The sequence below is a fragment of the Entelurus aequoreus genome, linkage group LG04 (assembly GCF_033978785.1).
Source record: "Entelurus aequoreus isolate RoL-2023_Sb linkage group LG04, RoL_Eaeq_v1.1, whole genome shotgun sequence".
Lineage (NCBI taxonomy): Eukaryota > Metazoa > Chordata > Actinopteri > Syngnathiformes > Syngnathidae > Entelurus > Entelurus aequoreus.
The window spans coordinates 78,125,537-78,147,723 of record NC_084734.1 but is presented as its reverse complement, the minus strand read 5'-3'; the positions used below and the strand labels follow the sequence as shown (position 1 = coordinate 78,147,723).

The window sequence follows — 22,187 nt, the reverse complement described above, 5'->3', positions numbered from 1 at the left end:
CAATCTGCTCAAAGGAAGGTCAGTTTTGTAGCTTCTGTAACGAGCTAAACTGTTTTCAGATGTGTGAACATGATTGCACAAGGGTTTTCTAATCATCAATTAGCCTTCTGAGCCAATGAGCAAACACATTGTACCATTAGAACACTGGAGTCATAGTTGCTGGAAATGGGCCTCTATACACCTATGTAGATATTGCACCAAAAACCAGATATTTGCAGCTAGAATAGTCATTTACCACATTAGCAATGTATAGAGTGTATTTCTTTAAAGTTAAGACTAGTTTAAAGTTAAAGTACAGTGCTTTTCCTTAAAAAATAAGGACATTTCAATGTGACCCCAAACTTTTGAACGGTAGTATATACATATATATATGTATATATATATATATATATATATATATATATATATATATATATATATATATATATATATATATATATATATATATATATATATATATATATATATATATGTGTGTGTATATCATACTTGCCAACCTTGAGACCTCCGATACCGGGAGGTGGGGGGTGGGGTGGGGGCGTGGTCAGGGGTGGGGTGGGGGCGTGGTTGGGGGCGTGGTTAAGAGGGGAATATATTTAAGCTAGAATTCACCAACTCAAGTATTTCATATATATATATATATATATATATATATATATATATATATATATATATATATATATATATATATATATATATATATATATATATATATATATATATATATATATATATATATATATGTATGAAATACTTGACTTTCAGTGAATTCTAGCTATATATATATATATATATATATATATAGGCGCTGAATACCGGGAGTCTCCCAGTAAAAACGGGAGGGTTGGCAAGTATGGTGTATATATATATATATATATATATATATATATATGTATGTATATACCCTCGCTAGGGTACTGGAGTGGGCATTGGAGTTTGCTCAACCAGTCCACATGTTTTTTGTGGATTTGACAAAGGCCTTCAATCGTGTCCCTCGCGGTGTCCCGTGGGGGGTGCTCCAGGTGTACGGGGTCCAGGGTCCTTTGCTATGGGCCATACGGTCCCTGTACAATCAGAGCAGGAGTCTGGTTCGCATTGCCGATTATACATTTGTAAGTCAGACATGTTCTCAGTGGACGTTGGACTCCGCCAGTGCTGCCCTTAGTTCATTATCTTTATGGACAGAATTTGTAGGCACAGTCAGGGTGTGGAGAGTTTCCAGTTTGGTGGCCAGAGGATCGCATCCCTGATTTTTGCAGATGATGTGGTCCTGTTGGCTTCATCAGGCTGGGAATTACAGTGTTCACTGGGGCGGTTTGCAGCCGAGTGTGAAGCTGCTGGGATGAGGATCAGCACCTCCAAATCTGAGGCCATGGTTCTCAGTCGGAAAATGGTGGACTGCACCTCTCGGGTCGGGTCGAAGTTCTGCCTCATGTGGAGGAGTTCAAGTATCTCTGGGTTTTGTTCACGAGTGAGGGAAGAATAGAACGTGATATTGACAGACGGATTGGTGCGGCGTCTGCAGTGATGCAGTCACTGCACCGGTCTGTTGTGGTGAAGAAGGCGCTGAGCCAGAAGGCGAAGCTCTCGATTTACAGGTCGGTCTACGTTCCTACCCTCACCTATGGTCATGAACTTTGGGTAATGACCGAAAGGACAAGGTCGCGAATACAAGCGGCAGAAATTAGTTTCCTCCGCAGGATGTCTGGGATCACCCTCAGAGATAGGGTGAGGAGCTCGGTCATCCGGGAGAGACTCAGAGTAGAGCCACTTCTCCTTCATGTCGAGAGGAGTCAGCTGAGATGGCTCGGGCATCTACTACGGATGCCTCCCTGGTGAGGTGTTTCGGGCATGTCCAGACGGGAGGAGACCTCGGGGCAAACCTAGGACACTTCTGAGGGACTATGTCTTACAGCTGGCCTGGCAATGCCTCGGTATCCCCCTTGTAGAACTAGAGGAGGTGGCCGAGGACAGGGAAGTCTGGGCATCTCTGCTTAGACTGCTGCCACCGCAACCCGGACTCAGATAAGCGGATGGATATATAGACTTCATCCGCCGATTAAATAATTCATTGCAACACAATTGCCACAGACTGCTAAAATTTTCATTTTGTCTATGACAGAATTACCGGAACAGAAAAGCGCCAGTTGGGCATTAAAGACTATAGCTTTCATCACCAGACACCTGTTTTGGCGTTCTAAGGATTGCAGGGTCAGCGTTCTGTAAGCTTTATAAGCAGTTGATGGCAGCAACAATACCTTATTGATTGTGTCAAAAAGCTGCTTCTTCAAAAAAAAGCGAGGGTGAGCAATCAAAGAGACGGATACATTTGTCAATGCAGGCCTCAGCCTGAGGATGCAATGCAGGAAAATGAGACTAAAGTAGACACTTCTCTCTCTATTGATCTAAAACATGCACACACAATTCCACCGACTAACAGCTCAATATTACACCATTACAGGAAAAAAACTCATCTCATTGTGTGTTTATCAGCAGAGAGCTGGCTCGTCATCTGATATGGTATTGACACCATGGGAGTTACCATTATGAATGTGCTTAACTTCTTAATGTGATCGAGACCATTGGCTCCTGACCGCTTCATTACTTTTTGTAAATGTGAAGTCACACATTCTTGAGTCACATTGTTGCTGTTTGAACTCAAAACTCCATCAAACTGTGGATGTGCAAACATGTTTACTCCCCAAGCAACAAGGCTTGCTGTGAGCCTGAAGAATAGTATATCAATGGAATGCTTATATTGCTTGTTATACGGTGGCTATTGAAAGAGAACACACCTGCACAGGGAGGACGTTTGGATTTCCAAAGTTTGGTTTGAAGGGATTGTTGGTCATGTAAATGGGAAACAAATTGTTCAATAATTAATTTTTTTTAATGAATTAACAAAATTGACAGAACGATTAAAAGAAAAACGCTTTATTTCGGGTTTTCAAGATTACATTATGATTTAGTTTCATGTTTCCTTTGTATGGTCCACTAGAACAAAAGACTGATACTTAAGCCATTACACTACAACGTTCTATTTGCGTTCCTTTTCTCTTGGCCCGGCTCGTAGTCGACAACATTTTTGGATTATATGCCGCTACTTTTTTCCTATGCTTTGCACCCCGCGGCTTATGAAACGGTGCGGCTAATCAATGGATGTTTTCTTTGCCAAGGGCCATAATGTTTTGTATTCAACAAATAGTTTTCATATTACCCCGGTAGAGAAGCCGGAAATGTTTTGTTTCTGTTTGTGCTATATTTTATACGAGTTTGCTCACTGCAGGTGCTGCTAGTTGAAACTGTACTTCCTGTTTTGTGTCTTGAACCCGAAGTATATCCTCTTTCGTCTATTTGTCTAGGATTCTTCATTCATCACTCCAAGCAACATTTGTAAGTTTTACAATATAACGTGTGACGTCAGTAGTAGGGTTTTCATGCATATTTGCACGTGCTATCGTAATGCGATCGTATAGTATCGTCGTTAGCATTAGCAAATATGCTAACACTTTTACAATAGTCTGTGTTAGTACTATTAACTTACTTACAATTATATTATTTTTCTTTCAGTTTTGTAAATTCACCACAATGTCACCGTGGACTTATTGAGGCTGCTTAGCTCATTAAAACGCTAGCTTCTAAAGCTAGCGGTTCCATGACGATGACTTCCGTTTTGTTTGATTGGACGTTTTACTGCTGTTGTACAGGCACCGTTTGAAAACAATTAAGATATGTAAATAAACATTCACAAAATCTTATATCACATATATCGTATATATTTGGGGATTGTTGTGCGTTTTTTGCTTCCACTGGGCATAATATTTAATGAATCAATTGTTTAGAATGAATTGTTTGTTGTAATTTGATTATTGCATGATTGACCGCCATCAGCAGAGCCGATGTTAATGCAGACTTAGTCTGTGGTCTGAAGAAGATCAACATGACTGCAATGGGAAGTTCAGCTACATCCAAGCTGACGAGACGCTGCTAAAATGAATATTATGAAATAGGTGCACCTGACCTTGCAGTCACATGTCCTCCTGTAGGGACGAGGGTGTGTTTACCAATCAGCTAAGATTATGCTGCAGTTTAGCAGAAATTGTTTATTATTTATATTCAACTATTCAAAAATGTCATTATTACTAGCATTACAGTACCGTATTTTTTGTATTATAAGGCGCACTTAAAATCCTTTCATTTTCTCAAAACTCGACAGTGCGCCTTATAGCCCGGTGCGCCTAATGTACGGAATAATTTTGATTGTGCTTACACACCTCAAAGCTATTTTATTTGGTACATGGTGTAATGATAAGTGTGACCAGTAGAGATAAGAGATATGTGGAGACTGCAATATGACTCAAGTAAACAACACCAAAATTGTGTATGTTCCACTGAAAATATAGAACATTACACACGGCGCTCAAAAATCTATCAAAATGTTTTAGTACGACTTTGGTAAGCTATGAAGCTGCACCGCTTGATGAATTGTACTGTGCTTCAACATACGAGCATTATTCATGTGTGTATAAGGTAAGACATATTATCTGGCATTTTGTTTTGCAATATTATGCAAAAGCAACTTGTCTTACCTTCTGGTACCTGCTGATCTGTATTTGGGATCTGCATAAGTCCTGAAAATTTGTGCGAGTCTGCCTTTGTAGTCCGTGTCGACAACGTAGTCGATAAGCTTCTTCGTTTCCTCTATCTTCTTGTTATGGGACATTCATCCTCTGCTGTTGCCATTTCTAATATAAAGTAGTGTAAAGTTCTTACTTATATCTGTCAGTAAACTCGCCATGAAAGCGCTAAAACATACCGGTGTAGTGAGTTTCCATTATTCACCCAAGGAACTTTAGTTATTAGAGAGTTCCGGTCGGACGCTTTTTCACGGGACACATTGTTATTGCACTGGTGAGCCACGGATGAGGAGATGCTGCTCCGTTATTGATTTAAGTACAGTCTGAATGTCAATAAAACAGTTAGCTCCATCATTTGACACTTTTTCCACTCCACAAGGAAATGTTTTCAATTTAGAAAAAAATAAATAAGGATATGACCCCTTTAATGCGCCCTATAATCCGGTGCGCCTTTTGTATGAAAATATACCTGACTAGACCCGCTCATCGGCAGTGCGCCTTATAATGGTCCGGAAAATACGGTATATCTTGAAAAAAAACTAACATGTTTTGTCCTTGGCCTATTTTGCATTCATTCAACAATTTGGTAAAAATATACCACCATAGTTTTATTCTGCTAGTAAAGGAAAATAGCTGCATCATATGCAGTGTTGGGTCTAACGCGTTACTACTGTATCGCCGTTATTTTCGGCGGTAACTACGTTTGTAGTAGTCTAACGCGTTATTTTTTATATTCAGTAACTCAGTTACCGTTACAACATGATGCTTTACTGAGTTGTTTTACACTATTTTTTATGTAGTATCGGCTAGAAACTGAGGAAGATCTGAGTGTGTTTTATTGCTGCGGTGTCGTCCTTCTGCATGTTCCTGTGTCACAAGGAAGAGGCGCGTCACGCGCTGTGTGTGTGTGCGTGTGTGTGTGTGGGCCGGGAGGGGGGGGGGGGGCGTGTCTGTGTTTACTAGCAAGACATGGCGGAGCCGAAGCCGAGTTTCTTAACATGGAGATATTCTCACTACTTTTCTTTTGTCGAGCACAAAGAAAATACAATTTTAGTTAAATGTAAGTTGTGCCTTGGATCAAAGATCCTATCTACTGCCCAAAACAGCAATTCAAATCTGCTGAAACAGCTACAAAAGCAACATGCTTCGACGAAGCTAGTAAAGAGAGACACACTTCACCTAAGGATTTTAACGGAGGGACTGCTAGCCTGATAGAGCCATTGCAGCGTATGTGCAATTATCTTTTTTGTCATTCTTGCATTCCAGATAAAAAGTGCATTCCTTCTTCCTTCAGACAGATATGGCTGATGTTGGTCTTTTGTTGGTCCTGATGTGCAAATATGTTAATAGCATCTGTGTCTTTGGCAGAGAGTCCCTGTTGTTAGAATAAAGGCAAGCGGCTTGATTTTCCCGGTAAAAACCTTGGAACATGTGTACGGAATTCCAATGACCAGGCCACTTTGATGTTGACAAATTGCTTAATGACACGGACACAAACACAGGAACCTTTCTGTACATTTTATTTACAAAATGTATTAAAATTCTCTGTACAGCGCCTCACTAATGAGGTTCGGTAAATTATGCATGCATCTTTTGCTCTTTTGCACCCACTACTATGCCTGGTAATATTGTTTTGTTTTTTTCTCAGAAGGGTGAGTCTTACACAAAAGAAAAAGGTGGAACTAATTTTACATTAAAAAAAATAAATAAAAAAAGAGGGCTGAATTTCTACTCTAAGGTCAGATTTTGAGTTGTAGAGCTCATCAAGCATTACATGCATTTTATTGTTAAAAAAAAACAAAAAAACTTTCATCATGTAATATAAATAGTTCATCTAAATTTATACATCTCGACATTTTCTTCACATTATCTTTTGTTTTTGTTTTTTTTTTACTTACAAAACTATTTACCCATAGTATTAGGTGATTGAATAAGTATCTTCCTAAATCCTATGGAATCACAGCCTTTTGGGAAATAAATGATTACAGCAATATGGACATGTGCTAATTAAGCTTCCTTCCTTGGTGCCACATTTTATTTGTTTTTTAATTTACAAAGTGAAATCCCCAATCACTGTAATGCTCTTGAAAGGAAACCAAAATGAAAGCACAGTTCATTGTAAAAGGTGAAAGAAAATATAAAAATACACTGATGAAATAGACCACATAGCACAGTTTGAAAGCCATTTCTGTTTGCTTTTAGTTAGATTCAGAAGTTTATCTTGCCTTTTATTTTTATTTTTTTTGGTTTTACTTCCTTGTAAAAAAGAGGATCTTTTGGAGGGTGGGCAACCTTACGTGGGTTTTTTTTCCTACGCACAATATATGCCAAGTATACACTATATTGCCAAAAGTGTTTGGCAACCTGCCTTTACTCACATATGAACTTGAAGTGCCATCCCATGGAATTGTCCAAAATGTTTTGGTATCCTGGAGCATTCAAAGTTCCTTTCACAACCCCACACCATAATTCCTCCTCCACCAAATTTCACACTCGGCACAATGCAGTCCGAAAAATGTAGCGTTCTCCTGGCAACCTCCAAACCCAGACTGGTCCATTACCTTGCAAGATGGAACCACTGCATCCCACGCTTTGTATTGGACTTGGTGATGTATGGCTTAGATGCAGCTGCTCGGCCATGGAAACCCATTCCGTGAAGCTCTCTGCGTACTGTACGTGGGCTAATTGGAAGGTCACGTGAAGTTTGGAGCTCTGTAGCAACTGACCGTGCAGAAAGTCTTTGCACTATGCGCTTCAGCATCCGCTGACCCCTCTCTGTCAGTTTACGTGGCCTACCACTTGGTGGCTGAGTTGCTGTTGTTCCCAAACTCTTCACTTTTCTTATAATAAAGTTGACTTTGGAATATGTAGGAGCGAGGAAATTTCACGACTGGATTGGTTGCACAGGTGGCATCCTATGACAGTTCCACGCTGGAAATCACTGAGAGCGGCCCATTCTTTCACAAGTCATGCCTAAGTGCTTGATTTTATACAAGTGATTAGGACACCTGATTCTCATCATTTGGATGGGTGGCCAAATACTTTTGGCAATATAGTGTATTTCAAGCATGATTGCCTTGATGTGAACAACACACACACACACACACACACACACATACAAACACACTTGGCAGTATTGGAAGTGCGTGTCATGACCTGGTTCTGTGGTGTGGGGCAGCAGCACCGAAATAGTGCGACAAACACACTCGGAACAGTTTTAAATGGCATTTCTCAAAGATGAATCAATTAAAAGAGGGCGGGCGAGTGTATCACGACAGTATAAAAGCTAATAGTGTAATAATCAGTGTCTGGCAGTGCACTGAGGACATACAAAGAGCACATTTGAATACATTTAACCAGTGAAAATCTGGCAGCAGGAGGATGAGGCGAAATCTTCTCATACAAGAAACCAATCAGATCCTCGTCACGTAAAGATTCATCTTCTGTCTGGCACTTCAAAATGTGCTTGGGGTCGCAAATGATGGCTTTAATTCTCTCACGTCAACATGTGTTTCTATACGTCTAATTCTTAACTGACCCCTCACTTCTTCTCCTTTGTGTGACTGTCGAGCAAAAAAAAAAAAGCAATATCGTTGTGAACGCGTTGCATTGATTGGACTTTCCTTAAGGCACTGAGAGGAGGGGGAAAAATCGGCTCTTCCCATAACCGGTCCGGTCGTGTCGTCTTTGCAGATCATCATGCCCGAAGTCCGTCCCCGAAAAAGGATTTTGGCTCCATTCTCGCTATCCGGTCCTTCCATATATATTTAATCACATTTGTACGGGACGATGGGAACGTTGGCTAAACCTGTGTCATGATACAAGGCAGAAGCAAACATGTCAGGTGATCTTGTGTACAAATATTGTGCAAACAAGACAACATTTGTTTTTTTCCCAGAGATATGCAGAGGAGGGGAATACAATTACAGTTTTTACCAATTGCTTACACACTAAATTTGACATTTTCACACAGTTAACACAAGTCTACACACAGTAAACAAAACCACTGTGCAGATTTGCCTAATATTAGACATAGACTCTGCTTCACAGTTTTTGCGAAATATTACACACAATGCTTGACACACACCTTCCCATCTTGCACACATATAACGACTGTGATACACACATTTTCACTCTTTACACACACACTAGGATTGTGATACACACATCTTTATCTCCAGATTTTTTTTTTCAAACCTTGCTGTTGCCTAAGTCTGCACATGTAGTCTAACTCTTCCGGGACGCTACAAGGTGTGTGTGTGGGGGGCCGAGGTTTGGTGGTAGAGGGGGGTGTATTTTGTAGCGTCCCGGAAGAGTTAGTGCTGCAAAGGGTTCCGGGTATTTGTTCTGTTGTGTTTATAGTGCGGATGTTCTCCCGAAATGTGTTTGTCATTCTTGTTTGGTGTGGATTCACAGTGTGGCGTATATTTCTAACAGTGTTAAAGTTGTTTATACGGCTACCCAAAGTGTAACTTGTATCGCTGTTGATCAAGTATGCGTTGCATTCACGTGTGTGCGCGTACAGAAGCCGCACATATCTTGTGACTGGGCCGGCACGTTGTTAAAATGGATGAAAAGCGGACGTGACGGCAGCTCGTAGAGGACGTTAAAGGCAGTGCCTGTAAGGCACGCGCCCAAGACTGTGGTTCGGGTGGACTACGAGATATAGTGACTGATGAACACCTTTGTTCGATAATGAAGGTTGCCTCAGCTCAAAGCCTGAGCCCCGACATTAATGAACTAGCATCCAAGAAAAGATGCAAAGGTATCTGGCTTGGGCACATCAGATTAGATCAGTGTGTTGCAAACTGAGCAGTTTAAAGTCCTGAATGGTTGGTTTATTCATTGTTATTTTATTTTCAAATGTATTAGCCTGTGGAAAAAGTTAATGTTGATATTTACCTCAGAAGGCTGCAAATACAAAAGAGGCATTCAATCTTTATTTAAATTGTATTTGATATGCCATTGATATTTTTTAATTATTATTATTATTATTAGAAACTCGATTTTGCATGTCACTATAAAGTTATATAAGCCTTGCTTGTTCAATATTCAATGCAAAACTTGTTTGGGTCCCTATTAAAATGTTAATTTGGTCAACCTTGGCCCACGGCTTTGTTCAGTTTTAAATTTTGGCCCACTCTGTATTTGAGTTTGACACCCCTACTCTAAAATGTCATTTATATTTATCTCCAGAATTTTTGTCAAACCTTTTTAATTTGTCTTAGATTTTAATGTGTACTGCAGGTCATTGTTGACTGTGATATGTTACTTTACCTGACTGTGGTAAAAATACACATTTGCAGTTTGCAGCATCAATGTTGAGCAGTTCTTACTTTTTACTTTCCATTTAGGTCCTTACGTATATTTTTTAATTTTTTATTTAGCCTTTATTTAACCAGGTAAAATCCCATTGAGATCAAAGATCTCTTTTCCAAGGGAGACCTGGCCAAGGGGGCAGCAGCAAGGTTACATTAAAAACAGTAAACAACACATAAAACATCAAATTTACAACATTAAAACGTGCTCACATGACACATGTGCATACAGACAAGGTAGACTGCAATCCTTTCACAGAAGCTTTAAACTCATTTAATGTAACAAGGGTTTGAAGTTGAAGATTCGATTGTAGGTTATTCCAAGCCTTCGGTGCTGAAAACCTAAATGCTTTCTTGCCCAGTTCAGTTCTTACTTTGGGGACGACAAATTGCAGAACATTCATTGAACGAAGATTGTGACTTCCTTGTTTCTTTAGTATAGGCCCACTTCAAAGTATACAATGACGATTGCTGTAGATTTGCCAATATATTTTGTCAAGTTACAGTAATCATTCATCACAAATGCTAAAAAGGTCGGGCAAAATGCCCCAAACATGTGATTTCATATAGTAAAATAGTTTTGTTTTTTTACAAATGTGTTTTGTATTTATCACTGTTCTGGGCAAGTCACCCCAATAGTGTCTTACCATTTGAAGTCTGTGAGTGAGATGACAATAAAACTGAATTTTTTTTTTACAGATGCTTGCTTTATTTTGATGAATGGGCATATGTTTTGACCAAAGTGTGTCATTTTGCAAATCATCTAGGACAGTGGTTCTTAACCTGGGTTAGATCGAACCCAAAGGGTTCGGTGAGTCGGCTTTAGGGGTTCGGTGGAGACTCCGCCGCGGAGGTCAAGACACACCCGACTCATTGTGTAAATAAAAATGTCTCCCTATCGGCGTATTATGGATACCCTCAAACAATGTTCCGTCTAATTTTCCATATGCGTGAGCAAACACAAAAACTCCTTGAGCATTCAGTGGAGCACATGTGAGCACACCTGTCCCAAAACTGACTAAATAACAAATTAAATGTTTTATTATTATAATCAAATGACAGCTGTCATTTCCATGAGATTATTTTCTAATATAAATGTTTTGGCCCACTTACAATGACAATAACAAAAACTATTGTTTTTCATGAGCTGTGTACTAGTATTGTAAGTCTGGGTGGAAAATGAAGAAAAGGAACAGACTTTGCTGTGAAAATAAATAAATAATTGTATTTTATCATTTATCATTTAAAATGACATGAGAGTGGCACTTGCCAAGGTGAAGCCACGCATGTCTGAGCTGGTCTCTCAAAGGCATCAGCAGATGTCACACTGAGTTGCAGGTGTGTCATTTGTTGTGAGGTCATGCACTGTGTTGGTTTTGTTCTTTGAGTAAGGTGATGTTCATGCACGGTTCATTTTGTGCACCAGTAAAAAAACATATAACTTTGCCTCGAATTTGAAAAAAAAAACGTTTTTATTTTTCACTAAAGCATACTTGCCAACCTTGAGACCTCCAATACCGGGAGGTGGGGGGTGGGGCTGAGGGCGTGGTCGGGGGTGGGCCGGGGGGCGTGGTTAATAGGGGAGTATATTTACAGCTAGAATTCACCAACTCAAGTATTTCATATATATATATATATATATATATATATATATATATATATATATATATATATATATATATATATATATATATATATATATATATATATATATATATATATATCAGTGAATTCTAGCTATATATATATATATATATATATATATATATATATATGTATATATATATATTTATTTTATTATACATATAAATAAAATAAATACTTGAATTTCAGTGTTCCGGGGGCTATCCAGTAGATGGCAGTATTGTCCTGTTTAACTTCTCCTCCGTTCATGACTCGGCCACCGTGTTCAATGGATAAGTCTGTTGTACAAAATGTACAGGCAACATAATTGCATACCCCTTCCCTTTCGAACTGTCCTGGATGAACTGAAATTCTTGTTTCCATTCATTTTGGAACTTGCAAGCGTATTTCTTCATCTTGCTCGTCGACGGCATCGCCATGTTTATAACTTCCTCGTTCTTCTGCTTCGTCTCCTTGTTGTGTGCGCAGTTGTGCACTCTACTCTCTAAAAGCCGTAGATGTTATGACGTCATTGGGCAGGCAAGCTGTTTATATTGTGGGAAAGCGGACGTGAGAACAGGCTGTCCCCACTCTCAGGTCCGCATTGAGCTGGAGGGGGCGTGGCCTCCAGCTCCGGCTGAATACCGGGAGTTTGTCGGGAGAAAATTTCTGCCGGGAGGTTATCGGGAGAGGCGCTGAATACCGGGAGGGTTGGCAAGTATGCACTAAAGAAGGGTTCGGTGAATGCGCATATGAAACTGGTGGGGTTCGGTACCCTCCAACAAGGTTAAGAACCACTGATCTAGGAATTATGGAAATTGAATGTGGTGTTTGGAAAAGTGTGTGAATCCTTTTGAAAAAAGACACACCGTTAGTAAAATTGTGTGTAAGCAAACGGAAAAAACGGTAACATTAACAACATTCACAAAAATCTTATATCACATCTATCGTATATATTTGGGGATTGTGGTAGGGTTTTTGCTTCCACTGGGCATAATATTTAATTAATCAATTGTTTAGAATGAATTGTTTGTTGTAATTTGATTATTACATGATTGACCGCCATCAGCAGAGCCGATGTTAATGCAGACTTAGTCTGTGGTCTGAAGAAGATCAACATGACTGCAATGGGAAGTTGAGCTATCCTAAATCCTTTCATTTTCTCAAAACTCGACAGTGCGCCTTACAGCCCGGTGCGCCTAATGTACGGAATAATTTTGGTTGTGCTTACCGACCTCAAAGCTATTTTATTTGGTACATGGTCTAATGATAAGTGTGACCAGTAGACATAAGAGATACGTGTAGACTGCAATATGACTCAAGTAAACTACACCAAAATTGTGTATGTTCCACTGAAAATATAGAACATTACACACGGCGCTTCAAAAATCTATCAAAATGTTTTAGTACGACTTTGGTAAGCTATGAAGCCGCACCGCTTGATGAATTGTACTGTGCTTCAACATACGAGTATTATTTTTGTGTGTGTATAAGGTAAGACATATTATCTGGCATTTTGTTTTGCAATATTATGCAAAAGCAACTTGTCTTACCTTCTGGTACCTGCTGATCTGTATTTGGCATCTGCATAAGTCCTGAAAATTTGTGCGAGTCTGCCTTTGTAGTCCGTGTCGACACCGTAGTCGATAAGCTTCTTCTTTTCCTCTATCTTCTTGTTATGGGACATTCATCTCCCCGCTGTTGCCAGTTCTAATATAAAGTAGTGTAAAGTTCTTACTTATACTGTATGTGTCAGTAAACTCGCCATGAAAGCGCTAAAACATACCGGTGTAGTGAGTTTCCATTATTCATCCAAGGAACTTTAGTTATTAGAGAGTTACGATCGGACGCTTTTTCACGGGACACATTGTTATTACCGTATTTTTCGGACTATAAGTCGCAGTTTTTTTTCATAGTTTGGGAGCGACTTATGTGTGAAATTATTAACACATTACAGTAAAATATCAAATAATATTATTTAGCTCATTCACGTAAGAGACTGGACGTATAAGATTTCATCGGATTTAGCGAATAGGAGTGACTGATTGTTTGGTAAACGTATAGCATGTTCTATATGTTATAGTTATTTGAATGACTCTTACCATAATATGTTACGTTAACATACCAGGCACGTTCTCAGTTGGTTATTTATGCGTCATATAACGTACACTTATTCAGCCTGTTGTTCACTATTCTTTATTCATTTTAAATTGCCTTTCAAATGTCTATTCTTGGTGTTGGGTTTTATCAAATACATTTCCCCCAAAAATGCGACTTATACTCCAGTGCGACTTATATATGTTTTTTTACTTCTTTATTATGCATTTTCGGCCGGTGCGACTTATACTCCGGTGCGACTTATACTCCGAAAAATACGGTATTCATTTTGGGCGCTTTTGGTATTGTTAGAAAAATATGGATGGGGAAAAAACACCCATCAGTGAACGACTCCCTGTTATCTAATTATCAGCACTCGTTTACTTCTTATCTCCGTGGGTTTAGTTATGGCAAATAGCATTTCTTTTTTGTTAATATCATCAAACTGAAAAGCTGCAATCACATCAATAGTAGTCCCTTGATGTTCTACTTTGTGCCATTTGTGCGAGGAAGGATATATTTGTTGTAGATCATTATTAGGCTGGACAAAATGTGTAAACAATCCAGTTGAAACCAAAACTAACAATTTAAACTGTGTGTTTAACAGTGTTTACCCCCAATTTGTGATGCGGGATGGCCGCTTTGCTTGCGGTTTCACAGGGAAGGTGGGACAGCGCTTCGTAAAGAGTCTCCCAGGGAGGTGTTCATTGTGAATGCTGCAGCAGTCAATATTTCTAATTAATAATTAAACTCGTCGCTTGGCTGCTCACACATTCAAAGCATTCGAGCTGCACACAAAAATCATATGCCGCAGTGTTTTTTTTTTTTTGCCTCATAATACGCCTTTGCCACAAAATAGTAACATTTTAAAGCCTACAATTTTGAGACATAATTACGAGCAAAGAAACGAGTTAAATGGATTATACTGCGGAGACTAAAGTCAATTCGTTGCCTCTTATGTTCAGATATCAACCTAAGGTAGAGAAGAAGAAAAAAACACAAGAAACGAGAGAATAGAAGAGTTGCCGAACAGCGCTGTTTTGTAGACGACAATAAAAAGCCGATTTGTGCTCGGTCATCAGTTGTTGTCATTCAGAAAGATGAATACGTTATACTTACAGTAGGGAAGGGGTTCTTATGGCCCCATTCCTAGGGTCAATGTTTGAGTTTGAGTTGATTTCGAACATGCACGCATACAACATAATACATCACAATTTCCATTTTCTCTTTTCAACATGTTCGAAAAGGAGTAGGAAAGAAGCAGAGCTTATTTAATCCTACCCCTTTTCTTTTACATAACAGTTGCTAAAACTTTTGTTCACTTCCTGTTCTCAATTTATTCACAATATACTCCATAAGTAATCACAATAAAATTACCGTATATTTCTGACTATAAATCACAGTTTTTTTCATAGTTTGGCCGGGGGTGTGACTTATGTGTGAAATTATTAACACATTACCGTAAAATATCAAATAATATTATTTAGCTCATTCACGTAAGAGACTAGACGTATAAGATTTCAAGGGATTGAGCGATTAGGAGTGACAGATTGTTTGGTAAACGTATAGCATGTTCTATATGTTATAGTTATTTGAATGACTCTTACCATAATATGTTACGTTAACATACCAGGCATGTTCTCAGTTGGTTATTTATGCGTCATATAACGTACACTTATTCAGCCTGTTGTTCACTATTCTTTATTTATTTTAAATTGCCTTTCAAATGTCTATTCTTGGCGTTGGCTTTTAGCAAATACATTTCCCCCAAAAATGCGACTTATGCTCCAGTGCGACTTATATATGTTTTTTTTCCTTCTTTATTATGCATTTTCGGCCGGTGCGACTTATACTCCGGAGCGACTTATACTCCGAAAAATACGGTAAGTCATATTTCATATGTTGAGATAAGTATGATTATTTTGAGAATGAAAGAATAGATGGATGAAATAAATTCAGAGTGTTTATCATGGTTGTCGCGTGAGAGGAGGGGGGTAATCTTTTTGCAACGCAGTCTGCTGAAAATGGTGGAAAGCGCCACTCTACATAGCAACTGAAGCCTTTGGTCAAAAGTTGGAATTGCCTCAAAACACATTTTAAGACATTCAGAACACTACCGCCATCTGGCGGCTAAAGTGTATAGTGCACCCCCCCGCAATTCGTCATGTTTCATGTGTCAGGCAAACCCTGACGAATGGGGCCATATGAATCCCCCTTCCTTGTCATTTTATTATTCTATTAAATAAAAAGTTAAAGTACCCATGATTGTCACACACACACACTAGGTGTGGCGAAATTATTCTCTGCATTTGACCCATCCCCCTTGATCGACCCCTGGGAGGTGAGGGGAGCAGTGAGCAGCAGCGGTGGCCGCGCCCAGGAATCATTTTTGGTGATTTAACCCCCAATTACAACCCTTGATGCTGAGTGCCAAGCAGGGAGGTAATGGGTCCCATTTTTATAGTCTTTGGTATGACTCGGCCGGGGTTTTAACTCACGACCTACCGATCTCAGGCCAGACACTCTAATGTAAACTATTAATGGCATATCTTGATTTGGACTATTTGCTTGTGTTCACATTGTGTCACTTAAGGCCCAAGCTGTTTGTTTACATGCTTTTTTTTAATTTCTCTTTGCTATTTGGGCTTATTGGACCCTAATTAGAATAAAAACTAAAAATCATCTTTTAACATGATGTACTTAGTCCATAAGTACACAAACGTGTACTACATGTGTAGTGACATGCAAATTTTAATTTTTACACTTTTTTTTCCCAAATTCCATTGTATGTTATACTCTTCTGACACCACCAGATGGCAGTATAAGTGTCCATATGTCGGCATAAGACCCCAATTCAGTAGTGTACACAATTTTGGAAATAAGAGCTAAAAGGTGCTGTCCACGCATGTGGCCACTAAGAGGTTGTAAAGACATTTCACATCATCTACAAGCCTTATGTGAAATAAAAATACTACTTTCTTATTTCTGTGCGTTTCAAATATTGGAAAAAAAAATTGCTAGCAAGAGGCGGCTAACATTACAGGTAATGGGGATTTACCTATTTCGCCTATTTAGCCCTCTAAAACCATCCAATAACCTCCAACAAGGTTTTACATACATGTACTATATATGCAATGTAGTAACAGGCGCATTCATGACAACATGTAATATTTACAGTATTTTGGTCATTTTAACTATTACCTGAACTTATATTCTGGGAACATTGATTGCACAGAGCACATAACATCGAACACTACTTTTGCCAACAGAGGGATTTACAGTGCATCTGGAAAGTATTCACAGTACTTTACTTTTTCCCCATTTTCTCATGTTACAGCCTAATTCCAAAAATAAATAATTGTTTGTCCTCAAAATTCTACACACAATACCCCATAATGATTTTTTTTTTGTTGTTGAAATTTTTGCCAATATATTCAAAAAACAAAACTATGAATGTATTTCATTTAGGAATAAGGCTGTAGCATAACAAAATGTGGAAAGATTGAAATGCTGTGAAAAGTCTCCGGATGCACTGTATAAGCCGAATAGATGCATCCCCATCACCCATTTACCATGAATTCATTTACGTGGATCCCGACTTAAACAAGTTGAAAAACGTATTCGGGTGTTACCATTTAGTGTTTAATTGTACGGAATACGTACTGTACTGTACAATCTACTAATAAAAGTTTCAATCAATCAATCAAACCTACATTGTTAGCTGCTTCATGTGAGCAGTTTTTCCCTATTTAGAATGCGCCAAAAAGAGAATGTGTGTTCTTGTCTCGATTAGGAATGATTCCCACTCAAATGCTTGTGGTGCAAATTGTCTTCCATTCTCAAAACATTGATTTGTGTTCAGCTTTTAGTTAAGGCTTTTTCTGATTATGTGGATGTATTGATACAAGGTTTGCATAGCAATTACCAAAGCAAAACAGATGCAACATGGTTGCTCCCTGGTAAACAGGGTCTATTGATTTTAGTGGCCTGACTTATTTGTTGACTTAATCGTTCGACCATCATTCTGGAATTAATTGTGTTCCACCTTAGGGGTTCCACTGTACTAGAGAGTCACAACACATGTCTGTAAACTATCATTCAGCCTTCCAAATAGCCAGAGGCACTATAGTTTATGGTTATAGTTTCTTAACCTTTTTGACCACGGGGGAAAACTTTTCCACTACCCAGGGGCCCGGGACCCACTCAACTGTTAACACTGAATTAGTAATCTTACACTTGATTTTAATCCTATTCAATAATTATATTTAACCTATTTACAGTTTACAACCTCTTGAAATGATATGATCACAAATATTATATATTTAACATAAATCTTAGGCTTAGGTCAGGCTGATTTGAAAAATAAGTACAGACCAAATATAATGCATAAGAAGGGACTCATAAATAACTCACAACATTGTTTTTTTATATGCAATTATTTTGTGCTGAAATAAATAAACTAAATGTATATTGAAAATGTTTTTTGAACCGTCAATACAATTAAAGTGGAAATTAAAAATACAACTTCACCACTTTAGTCATAATTCTTGCGCTTAATAAACTCCTCTATGACTTTAACTCCGGACTTCCTCTGTTTGTTTGATACAGAGTTGCATACTTGCCAACCCTCCCGAATTTTCTGGGAGACTCCCGAATTTCAGTGCCTCTCCCGAAAATCTCCCGGGGCAACCATTCTCCCGAATTTCTCCCGATTTCCAGCCGGGCTTAAGGCACGCCCCCTCCAGGTCCGTGCGGACCTGAGTGAGGACAGCCTGTCGTCACGTCCGCTTGGCCAACCAAAAAGTAACCACAGAACACTATACCGTATTGTGTTCTGTGGTTACTTTTTGGTTGGCCAACGGTTTACGTTGTATTGCGCACCCTGACGGCAAGTGTGGGAGTCGGTTCTAAAGTATGAAGTAAAGAGACGTAACTTCGTCACCTCGCCTGGTTATTGACTCCAACCCAGAATACTACACTGCCCATAGCTATGCTCCTTCAAAGGCTGTGCTACTGGCTGCAAAGCATTGCACTTTCAAATACAACAATGAGTAGAGAACATTATACATATGTACATATGTATATATATATATATATATATATATATATATATATATATATATATATATATATATATATATATATATATATATATATATATATAATTTTTTTTTTTTCCTCGCGTACTAATTGACTGAAGGAGCACGCACTATGATGTCACGTTATCGATCGGAAAAAAAATATTTTTCGACAATATGATTTGCCTGGGCGGCTAGGAGACACCGAGAGTAACAAGCGGTAGAAAATGGATTAGATAGGACAGATTTTAAAAAATAATAATAAAAATATATATATTACAATTTTTACAGTTTTTTTTTTAACTTGGGACTTCCGTAACCGACCCACGGGCCGAAGTTTGGGGACCCCCGTTATGTTGTAAGTGTATGAGCTGGAGTATGTTTAGAACTATATAAAGATGCATTATTTTTGGTTTATTTCGTCAGAAAAACAAACGTCAAAACGACATAAATTCGATGCACAGCCGCACAGTGGCCTTGTGGTTAGAGTGTCCGCCCTGAGATCGGTACGTGAGTTCAAACCCCGGCCGAGTCATACCAAAGACTACACTGCAAAAAGGCAGTGTTCAAAAACAAGAAAAAAAAATACAAAAATGAGGGGTATTTTATTTGAACTAAGGAAAATTATCTGCCAATAAAACAAGAACATTCGGCTTGTCAAGACTTTCCAAAACAAGTAAAATTAGCTAACCTCAATGAACCCAAAAATACCTGAAAATAAGTATATTCTCACTAATAACAAGTGCACATTTCTTGATAGAAAAAAAAGAGACCTTTTTGCTCAATATGATGAAAAATATTCTTAAATTAAGTAAATGCTAGTGCCATTATCTTGACGCGCTCAGCATCATGTTTTTTTTTCATGCTTGAAGTGAGAAATTATTACTTTGAAAAAGCAGTTTCATACTTGTGAGTGTTGATGACACAGCTTTGCAACGGTTGATATTCTAGTTTCAAGCATGTTTTACTCAATATAGGTCATCAAATCTCAGCAACAAGCTGTAATATCTTACTGAGATCATTTAAACCCTTAAAACAAGTAAAACACTCTAACATAAAATCTGCTTAGTGAGAAGAATTATCTTATCAGACAGAAAATAAGCAAATATCAGCCTTATTTGAGATATTTAATCTTACTTAGATTTCAGTTTTTGCAGTCTATACAAAAGGGACCCATTACCTCCCTGCTTGGCCCTCAGCATCAAGGGTTGGAATTGGGGGTTAAATCAAGAAAAATGATTCCCGTGCGTGGCCACCGCTGCTGCTCACTGCTCCCCTCACCTCCCAAGGGGTGATCAAGGATGATGGGTCAAATGCAGAGAATAATTTTACCACACCTAGTGTGTGTGTGACTATCATTGGCACCTTAACTTTTAACTTTAACACGTCCTTGGTACACTGCAAAAACTGAAATCTAAGTAAGATGAAATATCTCAAATAAGGGTGATATTCGCTTATTTTCTGTCTGATAATTCTTCTCACTAAGCAGATTTTATGTTAGTGTTTTACTTGTTTTAAGGGTTTTGGTCCTAAATGATCTCAGTAAGATATTACAGCTTGTTGCTGAGATTTTATGACCTATATTGAGTAAAACATGCTTGAAACTAGATCATCAACTGTTGCAAACCTGTGTCATCAACACTCACAAGTATAAAACTACTTTTTTAAAGTAATAATTTCTTATTTCAAGCATGAAAAAAAATTGTGTGAGACACAATTGTGTCTCATAATTAAAACAGATGACAGCCAAATGGACTTTGCTGTTTTATTTTCAATGAAACAATAGAAAATACGTACTCATATAGTAGTACAGTTGGCACAGTACAGTAAACTGACAGTTAATATTTAAACATTTGACATTTCAAACAATTTTGAAGAGAAATAATTCATGCACATTCAGTTAATTCCTCAAAATTACAATTAAAAAATGTTTGGCCGAGGGCCGGGCTGTATATATGCGCACTAATTGACTGAAAGAGCACGCACTTGGCGCCATGACAGGCCTGGCCCTAACCAACCTGGCGCCCTAGGCAATATTTTAGGTGGCGCCCCCCCACATCGGCAGTGAAGTGTATATACTCACAAGAAACCGAATAGCTTTGTCTTTGACCTTTTTTTTTTACTTAAAGAAAGCAAATCAACATATTATATGAGAATGTTATGTTATGATTATCGGGCGTAATGTTGTAACAAATAATATTTCTATTAAATAGGCTTTACTTTGCATTTTAATTAACATGGGATTATTTTTTGTATTTAGAAATAATTGTACCAACTTTTTATTTTATTTTTTATTTTTTTCTCCAACATTTGTGACACTGGCATGGCGCCCCCTGATGGACGGCGCCCTTAGCATTTGCCTATACGGCCTATGCCACGGGCCGGCCCTGCGCGATGATGTCATGTTATCGATGGAAAAATGCATTTTTAGACAATATGATTTGCCTGAGCGGCTAGGAGACCCCGAGAGTAACAAGCGGTTGCCTTGTTGCCTTTCCATTAAGAACAATAAACTAGTTTTTAGTATAAGCTTGCTGGTTTGAAGAAATGTGATGCCGAGCGCATATCATCATGTCAAGATAATGGCACTAGCATTTACTTCATTTAAGAATATTTTTAAACATATTGAGCAAAAAGGTCTCCTTTTTTTTTTTCTACCAAGAAAAGTGCACTTGTTATTAGTGAGAATATACTTATTTTAAGGTATTTTTGGGTTATTTGAGGTTAGCTAATTTTACTTGTTTTGGAAAGTCTTAACAAGCCGAATTTTCTTGTTCTATTGGCAGATAATTTTCCTTAGTTCAAGTAAAATACCCCTCATTTTTGTATTTTTTTTTCTTGTTTTGAACACTGACTTTTTGCAGTGTAGCAGTCATGGCGCCTGTTGTTTATTGGCCCTTTGTACAGAACTCTGGTTTGATATTGTCATTACTGCCACAGGTGGTGTAAAAGTGTATTACAACTGAGTACCGCTGTGGCCCACATACTTGCCAACCCTCCCGTTTTTAGCGGGAGAATCCCGGTATTCAGCGCCTCTCCCGACAAACTCCCGGTATTCAGCCGGAGCTGGAGGCCATGCCCCCTCCAGCTCAATGCGGACCTGAGACTGAGTGGGGACAGCCTGTTCTCACGTCCGTTTTCCCACAATATAAACAGCTTGCCTGCCCAATGACGTCATAACATCGAGGGCTTTTAGAGAGTAGAGTGCACAACTGCGCACACAACAAGGAGACGAAGCAGAAGAACGAGGAAATTACAGACATGGCGACGCCGTCGACGAGCAAGATGAAGAAATACGCTTGCAAGTTCCAAAACGAATGGAAACAAGAATTTCAGTTCATCCAGGACAGTTCGAAGGGGAAGGTGTATGTTGCCTGTAAATATGTAGAACAGACTTCTCCAGTGAACACGGTGGCCGAAATGATATACTCATC

General features: G+C 38.6%; 2 protein-coding genes across 2 annotated transcripts in view; one reads left to right on the top strand and one right to left on the bottom strand.

Annotated features, from left to right (window-relative positions):
* Nucleotides 1-22,187, top strand: part of LOC133649042 (glutamate receptor 3-like) — a 540,266-nt gene that overhangs the window by 340,700 nt on the left and 177,379 nt on the right. The window lies entirely within an intron of this gene.
* LOC133648076 (glutamate receptor 3-like) overlaps nt 6,142-22,187 on the bottom strand; it is a 106,974-nt gene continuing 90,928 nt past the window's right edge. The window contains exon 13 of the mRNA XM_062043855.1: nt 6,142-8,445. The gene's annotated coding sequence lies outside the window, so the exon portion shown is untranslated. The remainder of the gene's footprint in view (nt 8,446-22,187) is intronic.